The following is a 14,900-nucleotide window of genomic DNA, read 5'->3' as shown; positions in this document are numbered from 1 at the left end:
GTTTAAATAATATAAACATTCATAAAATGCTTTTAATACTGGTACTAGTGTACAGCACAGTCACAATGCTGTATTTGTAGATTCTGTGTTGCTTTCAGACTGTATTATAGGTTAACCCTCTTAATTTTCTAATACTTTAGTTTTTTTTTTCTTTGTAAAATCAATCTGTTGCCTGTTATGCTTATGCCATATGCTGCCGACACCACTTTCATCTGAACACCCTGATAGGTAGACTGTGAAACTCTTAACTTCTTTATAGAGCTAGTGACCACCTTCATGTGGACACTTACCCTTTATAGACACTTGATCGGGGCAAAAAGTTGACAGTACAATATTCTCAGCATTTCAGTCTCCTTATTACAGGACAGCGAAATCTGAGCCTTTGTTATTGCTATGTCTTGGTTGATTTCAGAGGAGCTGCAGTACAAGTTCACACTTTGGAAGACAAATTGGGGTAGGCAGAGGGGAAGCTAATTGCAGGGTTAGGACTATGAAGGGACTCCTCTGACCAGAATGAGCCAAGTGGTGCATTCCAGCATATGGTACAATTCAGACAACAGATGGATACAGTCTGGGTCTTGAGCAATAACCAGATCCTCTGCCCATCACATACATTACAGGATAACTGGCATAAGCTCTAGGCTGCAAGCGTCTTTCCAGTCTGATACAGACGTTGCTAAGGGGAAAAAAAGGAAGGGTGTGAGTTTTTGAACAGAGCGTCCCAGAAGCCGGAGATCAGGTCCGGTGCTCCTAAGTCGGCAGCTGCCCACCACCCCTCCCTTCCATCACATTCCAGTACTAACTAAGTGTCAGGTGGCATCAATCTAATGATAGCCATCAAGCGTACGTGCCTTTGTGTGTGTGTATGTGTGTGCATTAGGACCTAGCACGTATATGGGAGGGGGCCATTCCTATGTTATTGTAGAGAGCTGCTGGTAAACTTGTGTGTTTGTGTGTGTGCTCTCTGACAGCTGGTCTTTACAAAGCATTCCTCTTCATCTCAGACCATGCAGAGGTCTAACACTTCAAATTGGAAAAAAAGATGGGAGAAAAAAAAGCAGCAACCAGCTTGCACAGTTTAACATTTTATATTTCCACCAGGTCACCAAGGTTTTGCTGCAGCATGAGAAAACTTGCATCAGCTCTCATGTAAACCCCACATTCACTTGCAAAACATTAAAACAATGAGCTTTTTAGCACAACTCCTATGACCAAGAAGAGTGGAGTCGTCAAACTGTGACATCACCCCAAAATCTGCATCTTCGGCAGCCATACCGCTATTGGAGGGGCTTGCACCTGTCAATCAAACTCCTGCAACCACATGGCAGTGGCTGTCAGACCCCTGTGTTATAAATAAGTTTAAATGATGCACCGCAGAGGAGAAATGGCATGGCAACATTTTTAAAACCAAGAAGTAAAAGGTTCATTATCCAAAGAAAAAACACATTCAGCTTACTGAACCACAGGAGCAATCTCCACCGCAACATTATGTTAACATAATATTATGCAGACATTTATTTACAGAGCTTAAGAGGTCACCCCAAACCATGCCGCAAACTAGTTATGCTATCACAAAATCATCCTTACACATTTGGTTTGATCACAGTTTTGTCTCCTTAGAAATTGAAAATGAAAACCGCTTAATGGAGTAAAACTTTAGCATGCTTCCTCGAACACAATGGAGGTCAAATGTGATGTAACAATAAACAAAATACACTTTTGTCTTGAGGGGAACTTTAGGATCCCTTCTTTTCTTTTCATGTTTTAGTTTAAAAAAAATGTTGAACTATTGCAGTAAAAGATTTCAAATTTATGCAACAAACCACACTGCTAGTCTGCCCCATTGGTGATGTCAAATTTGAAGTTCTTAATCAGAGAGATTAGAAAAGGTTTTCACACAAGGTCAAGGGTTTGCTGATATTTTGAAAGTGCTTTAAAAGTCAAACTGAACCACCCAAGAGATTGTGAGAGAGGAAAAAAAAGGAAGTGTGAGCAAGTGGCTCTCAAGTTGGAATAGGTAAGTAAATAACTGATAGAGTAAGAAATCATTCTAAATAAAAAAATTTCTCATAAAAATATGAGAAATTTGTGAGGAATCAGTTGATGTAGACACATACATCCTGTACTGAAAACACTAAATTTAGATAGATGTAGACTTGTTTACAATTACTTGGTGCACCTGGCTACAGAATCCATTGTATACGCATAGGTCACTGCTCCCTTCTTATACTTGGTCACAATAGGCTGTGTCCTGTTCTCTATATGCTATGAGGGTAGCATCCAAAAATAACCCAACAGCTAATGGCCATTGCCTGCTGTGTTTCTACTGCTGTATGGTTTATCTGGCTTGCTCATCAGGCCTCAACCTCATTAGCACTGACTGGGGGATTTCTAGCAGTATTGCTGCTCCTCCACTCCCCCAGTGGTTGATCCTTGAGGAGCCTGAGAAAAGACTTGGGGAAAAAAATGGACAAGGTGGCAAATGGGGAGGCACACAGACAGGAAGTGGGTGTAATTTCCTCAGGAAGCTATCAGAACCATTTCCTGTATGACCTATCAGAGGCAGAGAGAGAGAAAGCGAGACAGAAAGGAGATGAGAATGAGTGAGACATTTTGAGAAAAAAAAAAAAAGTTGGTGCCCACAAGTGTTTCCGCATGAAACATGGTTGTCAAAACTGAATCAAACAAACCTCTGGTCCCACTCATCTCTTAGTTCACATGGGAAGTTAATGCAGTGCATAAATGAAACCCAGTGTTGAACAAATGAGGAACAGAACTCAAATGATAATGGTGTGAACAGGGGCAAATGGCCTTAAATTACAGGGCCTGGCTACACATTGTGCTCTGACTTGCAGCTAAAACATATTCAAAATATTCTTTTCCAACATTATATATATTTAAAATAAAAGCTAGATAAGACACTTAGACATATCAGACTGTGATCTCAAAATCTGGTTGATTGTTTGGTCAATATACTCTCATCCAATTAAATTCCCATTGGCGAGACAATAGCAGGCACTGCTACAATAGCTTTTCATGACTAACTCATTGAGCAGTAGGGATGGGTATTGATAAGATTTTCACAATTCCGATTCCATTTTCGATTCTGTTTAACGATTCGATTCTTTATCGATTCTCTTATCGATTCTTTTTTTTTTTTTTTAAAAGGAAAACACTAAGGTCAATTAGCTTAGAACTTTGTTTTATATCTTCTCTTTGAACAAGATAGAAATTTAGGAGTAACATGGCCTTACAGCAGTGTGATCTTAAGAGATCCACAGCCTACGGCTCTTCAATGGGGTGTCACAGGGTCCCCGGGGAAAAAAATTGTAAATGTAAAATAATAAAATAAATATTCTTCTGTAGCAATAACAAAGTATAACATAAATTATTCTGTAGCAATTACACAAGAATATCCAGTGATGTCCCTGGCTACAATTAAACACATTCACTTACTGAAAATCGGGGGCATCTGCTGTGGCAAATGGGTGCAAGCCTTTTACCACAAACTTAGTCACTGCTCGGTGACATTCGTCTATCCTGGCCTGAAAGGAGACGCTACCGGTAGACTGCAGCGAGAACTGCCAGCATCTGAGCCAGCCAGACTCTGTCTGTCTCTCTCATCATGGTCACCTAAATGCACAGTAATAGCAGGTTTTGTAATAAGGCAGATTGCGCTAACATAATATGCACTGTTAGTTGATTATTTACCTGCCGCATTAAAGGGAGAGGACGTGCAAACGTTACCGCTGCTGCTGGGTTGAGATTCACGAGTCCGGAGCGGAATTAAAAACACGACATTCATTTAAGGTCATCGTGTGTTTTGTGAGCAAATGCTTTTGCATATTCGTAGTGTTTCCTTAAAAGAAATATCTACTTTGCAAGTATTGCAAGTTGCCCTGTTGTCATCCGTTCTTGTAAAGTATAATCAAACTTTTTAGTGTTTGAGCCGCTTAGGCGCCGTGTTTCCTGCCAGGTAAATGACGCTCCGCAACGTGGTGACGTCATTTGGGGCAACTGGAATGATAAGGAAATCGTTTGCAAAAATGGCAAACAATTCCAAGGATTTGAAACAGTGGGAACCGGTTCTCAACAAGAACCGGTTTTCGATACCCATCCCTATTGAGCAGTAGGGGTGGGGGAAAAAATCGATACTGTGTAGTATCGTGATATTTTGTTTGCTAATAATGTATCGATACAGGGACAGCAGAAATCGATATTTTGTTACAAAAAAGGTTTTTGTGCTTTGACTTCAGAGCCTGTTGATCCTTTTTCTGAGCAAGAATCCTGACATTCCTTCACTGTCCAAATGTGTTTAACTTTTTTTTGGCAGCAATAAACATGACAGTTTACTTATTTTAATTTAAGACATGTTTTATTTTAATTAAGTTTAAAACTTTTTTATTTAATATAAAATTATATTTTGTTTTAATTTACTTTCAAATTCTTCAGTTGCTGAAGGGGCTGCATAGTTTTCATAAACTGCATAGTTCAGAATAGCTATAATTGTACCAGATGGTTGCGTTCAGTTAAGTTGGACTAGACTGTAATACAAACCGTTCAGTTTGTCAACAATAAAACTGACTGAAATGAGAGAAAGACTGAGTGTGAGACTTTGATATTAGATAAAATGAATATTGATAAAGTTTACCTTTATGTACAGAATCTGAATATCGCAAAATATTTTTAAAAAATTGCAATAATATCGTATCGTGCGTTAAGTATTGTGATAATATCATATCGTGGGATGTATGGTGATTCCCACCTCTATTGAGCAGCAGGAGAAACAAGCTGCTTCTGAAGAACACTCCCAAGTTTTCACAACTGTGGACTTACTCAAACCTTATTATGAAAACTAGCTTGATTACATTTTCTGAAAATTTGCTTAGACTTGGCTCCAAACTGACGCCACATCAAATAAGACAGCAGTGTGGCTGCATTTTGTTAAATCTACTGTGCAAAAAGTCAAGTTTGGACTTTCCAGTAGTTGTTATATCACAACGCTGCTACCAACAAAAGCCTGACATCTAAAACTGGTAACCTGACTTTCCTGTATTAAGTCTAGTCATCTCTTGTGGTTAACACTTAAGGCCAAATGTGGCCACATAACAAAGGTAGCGGCTTGCTTATCAAAATGTAAAATTGGCCGGATATAAAAAATTATTTAATAAGTTGCACATTCTTCAAATGTACCCACTTATGCAGCACAACCATTTAACTGTTTAAAGAGCAGACATGGCTTCAGTGGATTTTTCTTTTGTTAACTACACACATGTTAAAAGAAAACTCCCAAAAAATGATTATATGTATTACATATATCCTGTTTTAGTGATCTTGGAATCTAAAGCTCTTGAATAACTAAGAAAGCAAAAAACAAAACAAAACAAAAAACAAACTGTGGCTATAAGCACCAGTATATAGTTTATACTGACCTTATGGAAGACAGAAGAAGTAAAACCAGTGGTCTGGGTAAGGAAGGAGGTGAAGGTGGAGGAGGAGAGGGAGTGTAGAGCAGAAATAAAAAAAAAAAAAAAAAAAAAAAAAGAAGGGACACACTTCAACAGGAAATTAAGAACAAGGCTGCAACGATGGAAAAACAGAGAAAACAGGCAATGGAAACATAAATGTGAAACACCCTGGAAAGAGTAGCAAGCATGTAAGTACTGAGAAACACTGTTAAGAGCATGGCCCTGCACCTGAAGGCCTACAGAGTATACATCTGCTCTTCAGCAAGTATAAACAAGCACGCACACTAGATTCTTCCAACCTTGACCAAATGGTTTTAGCTGCAGCTGGCAGAGCTGACAGTAAGCTAGCACCTCAGGATAAACAAAACCAAAGGGAACTCTTGACTGTAGAACATGTGCTGTGTGTTGGGATGTCAAGTCCACACAGATGTTTAGATTAACAACTTAGCCGACAGCCGGCTCTATAAAGAAAATAACTCAACATTTTTAAAGTCTTTCAGCTCATCATCACATTATCTTTGAATGTTTAGCCAGCACAAAATTGATGTGGCAACACATAAATGTTGTGTTTATACATCTTTATACTTAATAAGCATCCTGTGGTCACAAAAAGGTCACAGTAAGATCCATAGGAATTTGGACACATTCTTTTGTAATTTTGTGTCTGTGCACCATCACAGTTGATTTAAAAATCAAACAGTTAAGATTTGATTGAAGTGCAGACCTTCAGCTTGAAATTTAGGTGTTTAACAAAAGTATCGCATGTATAGGAATTATACACATTTTTATATATATAAGCCCTATTTTTATAGGCTCAAAAGTAATTGGACATCTAACTTACAAGCCATGGCCAGCTGACAAAAGATCTGGAGTTGATTCAACTTGTATTTGGCATCTTTTTACCGAAACTCTCAAAGCGATGTTGATGAAAGTGAGGGAGGCTGTCATTAGGCTGAAGAAACAAAATAAACCTATCAGAGAGATAACAAAAACTTGGGGAGTGGCCATATCAACAATCTGGTACATTCTTAAATAGAAGGAATGCACTGGCCATCTCAGCAACACCAAACAGCATGAAAGACCACAGATGACAACTGAAATGGAGGATCACTAATCCTTTCCCAGCATCTAACCAACGCAAGCCTTGAATTAAAACATAAAGTTTGCATTCCAACCACATCAGGTTCAAACCTATGGACATGATGGCATATAAATCGAACATCAACAAGTATGAAAAAGTGCAGGGCTAAATGCACATGCACTGAAAGGCTGTGTGTTAGTGGGCTGGAAGGAAGGAGCAGGGTTTGAGCAGAACACGTGTGAGGTGTAAAATGCCTCAGTGCAGTACAAAAAGAATGTTATTTAATTTGTATGACTCATGGGCATTACTCCTGCAGAGATCAGCTCAAAGACATAGGAAACAAACATATCTGATTAAAAGTCATATTCTCAGCGATAAGACATTTCAGGATAAGTAGTCCTGATGTGACTGAATGTCACATCATGAATGTTGCGTGAGATAAAAGGGCAACAGAACAGAAGTCTGAGCATTACATGAGGGCAAAGTTATCCTTGAAACCTTGTCACTAGGCAGGGAATGAGCAAAAAACAAAAAAAGGCTACCTGTGACATAATTGTGTTGCACAGCAGCGTGCATGCACAGGGGAAGTCGGTGTATCAGTGCATGCGCAATAAGGGAGTGGCTCATCAGCACTGAAGAGGTAAGAGACTGCCTTTTCTCCTCCTCTGCATTACCACAGCCTTCGTCTACCATTCATTTTTTTCCCCTCTGTGACTTTCATCTCTCTAAGTATATATTACTTTCTTCTCCTTCTCCTCTACCTCTGGCGTTAAACAAAGTGGCCCCTTTTACACTCACTTCTAAAACAGCCAGTGCATTCATAGCTGGTAGACAAGGGTCAATTATGTAATTCAACAACCATTACGTAGTGGCTAAAATAAGATTATGGCCAACAGAGCGGGCAAAGCACAGGCAGATTTTTTTCTTCATTGCTTCACAGGATCCTACATTGGCTACTGGACTGTTGCAACAGTCCAGTGGCCTTTATCTGCACAAAACCTCTGCAAAGAATCAATGACCTTCTTTTCATATGGTTTTAGTTGAGCAGATTCAGAGGTTTTTAATGATGCTGGACCGAATCCCCCCAACCAACTCTCAGCGCAATACTGCTCAGTGTTTGTTAGTTTAAAGAGGTTAACAAGGTATCCCATATAACGAGAGCTACAACCTCCCCTCCATGTCCTCATGCACACATATTCATGAAGGCTTAACAGACGTTTGATTCATTTTCTTGTCGCTCCTCAGAGCTAAAGCATACTTCACTTTCCTACTCTCATAACCCTCAACTCCAAGCCAAAAACGCCCCCATCCCCTCTCTCTCGCCTTATCCCCATATAGAGGTCACTGGCTTCATGGAAACAGTTGATAGGCTGAGGCAAATCGACTGGCATGGATTGGCAGCTCACAGTGAACCTCCAGCTTGTCCTAACTGCTTCCATGTGTGTGTGTGTGTGTGTGTGTGTGTGTGTGGAGCAGTAATTGCTAAAAACCAAACACAGACATCTCTGATTAGCATTTTCGGACCAAAACAACTCCCGACTAATTCACAAGTCTGTTGCGTGCATTAGTGTGTCCACTGTAGGTTCGTTTGCTGCTGATTTTAAGACCATACCAAACAAAGCCAAAAATGCCAGGGAACAGGATGAATATTTCTGGAAGGAATTTAGCCTGCCCAGATTCAAAGCTTCTGAGGTTAACATTGCCAAAAAATGCTTGTGTACTTGCACACAGGCGCACCTTGGTTCAGGATGCTCCAAACATCATTCTCATGGTTGGCAATGCAACATTTTTCAAAGAACACAGTTATTCAAGTGTGAATTGATATGTCACTATTATTGACAGTTATCAATATAACCCATTTTTTATCTCAAATCTTAACTCTAGTGTGAATCAAAGCTTCAAAAACTTAAAGCAAACACTGACTGACAATACATTTGGGAGGCTATAGCCAGTAGCATTCCAAGTAATGAAATACACATGTTGAGAAATAATATTTCTCAAAGTGTGGCTGCAGTTTAAAAAAAAAGAAAAAGAAAAAAAATGAAAAGAGTGCAGCAGGACTGCAAATATCCCCACAGTCTTCTTTCTTTTCAAAATCCAGTCTCCAAATTAGTTACAAGTCATTCAGCTAGAGATTCTGGTTCTTGTGCCTTTTTTTAAGACACAGATGCCAATATTCACTGGCTCTAATTTTGCCAACACAAATATTTTCCTTCTTTCACATATGCACTGTAGCCTTGAACCTTTCTAAACATTACCCAACTAACGTTAGTTCCCTAGTAAGAAGCTTGTGTGATGTCCAACTGAACCAATGTGAGACTGGCATAGGTAAATTTTCTGGTGAACCGCAATGAGAAAATGGTTGTCTGGTGTGCTATGATCCTCACAACCAATGCCCTTGTCTAAACCAAATGGAAGAATCTGCAGAACTGCGACTGGATATTTAGTGGATTATCTCATGCTGTATGCTACCTCTAAAAAAGTGTAACTTGGGTCATATTTTGATCCGATTCCCTCACTATACAGAGCTCTTACATTAAAAGACTGCTGGCAAAATAACCTTTGAAATACATCAACTCCAACTTTGGAGAAAGGTTTCCATTTTTCACTGCTAGGACTGCAGTTAAAAATGGAAACACTAGATGGAAAAACTGGAGCACAGTATAAAGAGCACCCTCAAAGCTGCCAACCATAGTGAAATAATGCACTTCTTTTTAAATTTTTATAGACCATACATTAAACTGATTATTGAATTATTCATTACTGAAAATTGACCTGTCTCCAAAGATTTTTACCATATTGTAAACACAGCCAAAGGAATGAATGATGATGATATCACAATAAATGAAGGAAATTTTAAAAGCTACAAAAAGCAAAAATGTGAATTGTGAAAATACAACCAGATACAATGGTTAGCTAGTCATTGGGGCTGGTTTAGTTAAGATATAACTAAAGAGCCCCACAGCTCTGTGTTATTAACTAGAGCTGCATGTATAGAGCCACCAATGTATCAGTCGGCCGATGCACTCCAATGATTTTAACTTTTGCTAATCTAGCAGTGTTAATTTTGACAGTTTTTTTTTTTTATTTAGTTTTAGTCATAACCTTTTGACTAAAGTGGACAGTGGCTCCACTCAGTTTACAAAGCATCATCTTTCCCTTCACATCAGCTGTGAAATTTCTGCTCTTCCTCCCAAGCGCTGACATTTTGCTGTGTTTTCTTGAGAAACCACCAGCTCCGCCCCCACCGCCACCTTGTTTGTTGGCGGCATATCAGATGTGTGCATCTAACTTTACTGCACAAAGATATTACTTCTGATTGGATCACTTTCAAACTTGTCCCGCCTTTCTATACAGCTAAATTAGTTTAGTTGCATTTTTATTAGTTGAGGAAAGTGTCGACACATTTCATCATAATTTTTGCCTTTGTGCATTAGTTTTTATTTAGCTATCGTCTTGTCTTGCATTGTCAGGAAAAAAATGACAAAAACTATTGGTCAATGAAATCAACACAGGTATGTGGATGTTAAAACCCTCATATATTCAAATTTAAAAAGTAAATAAGAGATGGAAGAAACACCCTTCAGTAATGTTATAAGAGGTGATGTTGCATAGTTTGTCCTCAAAAGGGCAACTTTGCTGATGGAAACACAAGTGTTTGGAACACCACAAACACAACAACAACCTGATCCCGGCAGAGTTGGAAAGAGTGTAAAGGAATAAATAAATGTTTCTTTCATGTGTATGAAAGAAAAAAAACAACATTGGCTGATATAAATGAATATCTCATTCTTTAAATCTCTAAATATCGGTGTCAGTCTCCTGTATCAGTTGGGCTCTGTCATTAACAAAACAACAAATTAATATTTCATTTTTTAAATATTTACAATTAACATAAACAATGCTATACTATAACACTCCTAATAATAGGAACACTTAGTTGCAATGCTACTACTTTTATCAGGGGCCTATTTTTAAGGTCGATAGATAAAGCTCTAAGAATAAGCTCCATGTATTAGGAGAGGTATCTGAATTATTTTCGGTATGTCACAATAAAAATCTTCCAGTGTACCGGTACTTCACAAGGAATGCTTCAAGTTCAGAGCCACATTTCTGTGTATGAAAACTATCCAACTACCTAGGCAGCATAAAAGACGAATCTCTCATCCTCTCCTCTTGCTTTGTCTCGGGTTTCTCACTTTTTCCCTTTTTAATTTTTCCCTTGAACATGTATGAAGCTGTAAGGCTAAATGTGCACCAAACAGCACAGTTAAAAGTAATACATTATGTAGGGTAGACTAGCAGTGGAACAGTGTAATCAAAATATAAATATAGAAGTTGCCATTATTTAAAATGACAATGGAAATGATGACTTATTGTATAACACAGGATGAGTGATTGTTTGTAAAGAGCTGTGTGCTAACACACAGTCAACACACTGTCTCCACACACTTGACTGGAGGACCTTTCACCCCACCAAGCCCCCACCATCTTTCACTCCTCGAGAGTAAACATAAGAGTGGAGTCTGGTCTCGCTTTTTCCACTCTGACCCTCAAATGAAAGAGCTCATTCTCTGCTTCTTCACTCCCTCACCCCCTGTCACATCGGCCTTCCAGCCAGCCTGTCTGACTCACATTTGGACAGATAGATGCAAGTCTTTCCATTTTCTCCCTTTTTCATACGAGACGCTTAAGCTCCTGGAGACAAGGCTGAATTTGCACAAAAAACTATCATCAGTCAGAAAGCTCATAAGGATTCGTGCTGCATTCATTTTGAAATCAAAAGGGGTGCTTCATTTGCGGCGGGACATCACTGCTGCACACATATGACTCATAAGTTGCAAATCCACTTCGAGCACATGCAGTGTGAGCAGAACATAAATGACAGCAGAGGGAAGAAGGAACTTAACAGGTGAAAAAAAACCAGACAAGCCAAGTAAAAACACATAAGAAGCCCAGAACAGATGCATTCTGGTCTATGCTGGAAAGCCATAATGACACATGAATAATGTATTACTCAATTAAAGGGGAACTCCCACATGTAGGCCACATAGGCACCATAAATACTCATAGAAACATACTGCTCGCTCTCTATTACGCTCTTTCTTATTTTCTGACACATATACGCCATTACAATGATGGATGCTCATATTAATCATGAGCATATATGCAAATAATTCAGCGGAGGCAAAAGCTCACAATGTGAGACTGGTCTAAACATTTCCTTTCAGCGAGCACTGATAACCCCTAATAATATGGTCAACCTGTAAGCACTGCAGCCCAACCCACCTACTGTTCAAATCATTTGTTTGCAAGAGACTGCCAATCAGAAGACAGTCAGAAATAGATAGGTCCTGAAATGTGTTGCTCAGGGGTGGATGTAGAGAGAGAGACTGCACTGAAGCCCAGTACAAGACGACACGACTTTAGTCTGAACTGTGAATCACGCAAAGCTACACAAGCAAAGTCCAAGAACAAAAATATGATGTTGCAAAATGCCTCCTTTTTCTCTTTATGCAAATGCAACAAAAAGGTACAGGTACATTTTCACAACCGTGCAAAAACAACAACAACAACAACAACAACAAAACTATGCAAAGAAACTACAACATTATATCTATGCAGCCAACAAATCTGTGAGAGATCCATGCAAACCACTGCAGAAGTAGTTACAATGACACAATAGTGTTGCGCCTTGATCAGAGGTCATATGTTGTGGTTTCACAAAAACTCACGTCACACACGTGGAAGAGCATGAGCACCTTCCTGTTCACCATCTCACATAGTTGTTTGGAACTTCACCCCACCTCACCTAGTGAGCTCATTCAGGAGGAATCAGGAGATTTCTGACTCACAGAGAGAATAGCAGCGAGTCCACTCCATCTCTCATTATCTGCTGACTGTTTGTCAGACTATCTTCAGCCAGAGAAGAATACCTGTGCTCCCTTTGAAGTCAGAACCCAAGTACAGTAAATTATTATTGTGCTAGCAATACACCACCAAGCCCTTAGGACAGCTGCTGGCTGTTCCACTGAAAGTGCATTACCCGTCATTCCAGTTGTTTGGTATCACTCACATAGGCTAAACAACAACTGAAAATGGCTCACTGTAGCGATATCCTGAGTTTATCTTCCTCCTCACTAAGAAAGAGGGGATGTGGCTGAGTTTATGTAGGTCTAAAACAATAGAGAGTGGAAGAAAGAGAGGGAGAGAGCAGCGCAGCAACTCAGATTAAATAGCCAACACTCCTTTAAAAGGAAGAGAAGGTAGCCTTTGGGCTCCAGACAAGCCTGCACTTGTAAAATGTAGCGAGAGAAAGAGATGACAAGTGCAGTGCACCTCTAGTCTAACAGAGCGTAACAGGAAGTGGCAGAGCCTGCTTCACATGGGGCCTCTGGGGTGCAGCGGCTGACTGGGAACAAGTCACAGTCTCTAAAACCACCAGCTCCAACGCCCTTACCACACAGGCAGAGTAAAATAATGGGCAATAAGCATCATCAAAATTTAGGGTGATTCTAAGATGGCTTTGACTGAGCTTATGATTGGTGACTTAAAAAAAAAAGCCTGGATAACAAACTGCCCTGACAACTTGTTTAAAAGCAACAGTTTTTCTTTGAGGACTAATTACTAACTTACAGCTTACTGGCATGCACAGCCGTCACTACCCTAGCATCCTCTGTCTAGGGTAGCATGAGATACTGAAGCTGCACTAGATGCACCACTAGATGTACAGTAATTATAGTTTCCTGTGAGCACAGGAAACTGTTGCCTGTTTTGCACAGGCAATGCACTTGGTGAGAGAAAAAACATCACCACTGGCAATCAATTACATACAGACACTAATTATTGAACTTTGTCTGCATTGAGACCCCCAGTCTATAGGCCGATCTGATAAGTGAGTTATATAGAAACAGGAAGCAAAGGGGGAGGGGGAAAAACTGGGAGGGATAAGACAGATGCTACTTTTCATGCTGTGGGAAAAAAGTGTCGACAAATAAATTAGAGGAAAACAGAGGGATTGATCTGGTAGTGGTTTCCTAAGCCTCTGTAATGTGCTGAGAGTCTTTTTTGTATGTGTGTGTATCCTTGCATCACAGGCTGGATATAATAAAACCATTTATGAGGTAAAATACACACAGGTTCACACTGTATAGCTGTAACAACCAGATTACCCATATGATACATTTCATAAAGATACTATTTCAAAGAAGATAAGAAAATAAAAATTCATAAAATTCTCAAGGTCACAAGCTATAAACTTCCCACTGACTAGCTCAATACAAAACATAACTCCCTTTGAGAATATTAAAGTGATTTTTAGTTTGGGCTAAACCGAAACTGAGGACAGTTTCGATGGCTTTGCCAAAAAATACACAAAGACAAGTTTGCTACCTTAAGTTTTTTTCTTTTCTTTTTTCTTTCCCCTGTTACTCCCATGCCTTTGTTAAACAAGTTCTCAAAATAAACCTGTGGCTATCCCAGTGCTACTGAAAATGGCCAAAATGCTGAATAAAACCGTCTGCAGCTGGGCTTTGATCGCAGAGGACGAGATGTCGTGCAGTGAGCCGAGCACAGCATTCCTGTATGCGGACGCTATCGTCTGCCGCTCTGGCTGTATGGGGGGGAAGCCAGCGCCAACAAATAGCCAAAAACCACTTAAACTATAGCACTGAAACCCGTAAAAGTCCAAAAGCGTGATAATGTTCACAAGTATGTGAACATTATGAATGGTGTACTTACCCGTAAATACAGAGAAAACGACAGGCGAGACGTCTAAGAGGTTTCCTGTTCGAAGTTGCCGTGTGTCAGTGGGAAGAAAAAAATAACATTGTACGCGGAAGTACACATACAAAAAACCTGAGTGATTAACCGCGAGGGGGGGAAGTTACAGTGTACCGCTTCAAAATTATCGAGTACGCAATAAATAAAAGTGGCAATATTATAACTTTTTGTCAATTTATGTGTGTTTTAAGGTTTGAATGTTATATAAAAACGTAACAGTAACCCCTACAAACGGCTTGTTTCCGCACTGTGTTACACAGTAACCTGTCCCCATTGAGAGCCTTCTCTTTGCAACACAAGGGAATTTTATTAGCACGGTGTTTATGGACCCTTTATATTTTTGTAAACATGGGCGAATTCGCTTACTACCATTTAGAAATATCTAGACGAGATACCCAAAAAGTGTTATTAACACAATACAAAATGAAACCCTTCCTCTGTCTATTGTTTACTTAGCCAGTCCGCTACTTACATGAAACCTGTTAAACCCGTTCGTCTTCAGTTTTCTTTTATAATTAATGTTGCAGCAAAAACAAAACAGTTTTTTCTTTCTAAAAATGTGTATTATG

The 14,900-nt window shown here is 39.4% G+C and overlaps 1 protein-coding gene across 4 annotated transcripts in view; it reads right to left on the bottom strand.

Moving 5' to 3' along the window:
- Positions 1-14,561, bottom strand: part of arhgef1 (Rho guanine nucleotide exchange factor 1) — a 40,005-nt gene extending 25,444 nt beyond the window's left edge. For 2 of the 4 annotated variants that reach the window (XM_006808176.3, XM_087848285.1), the window contains exon 1: positions 14,290-14,555. The gene's annotated coding sequence lies outside the window, so the exon portion shown is untranslated. Of the gene's footprint in view, positions 1-14,289 lie in introns of all 4 variants that reach the window. The other 2 variants (XM_087848288.1, XM_087848286.1) reach the window with 2 other exon arrangements.
- Between the last annotated feature and the right edge of the window lie 339 nt (positions 14,562-14,900).

Source organism: Neolamprologus brichardi, chromosome 11, assembly GCF_056152115.1.
Source record: "Neolamprologus brichardi isolate AB-2024 chromosome 11, ASM5615211v1, whole genome shotgun sequence".
NCBI classification, from domain to species: Eukaryota; Metazoa; Chordata; class Actinopteri; order Cichliformes; family Cichlidae; genus Neolamprologus; species Neolamprologus brichardi.
The sequence above is the reverse complement of the archived record's forward strand: the minus strand, read 5'-3'. Positions and strand labels throughout refer to the sequence as shown.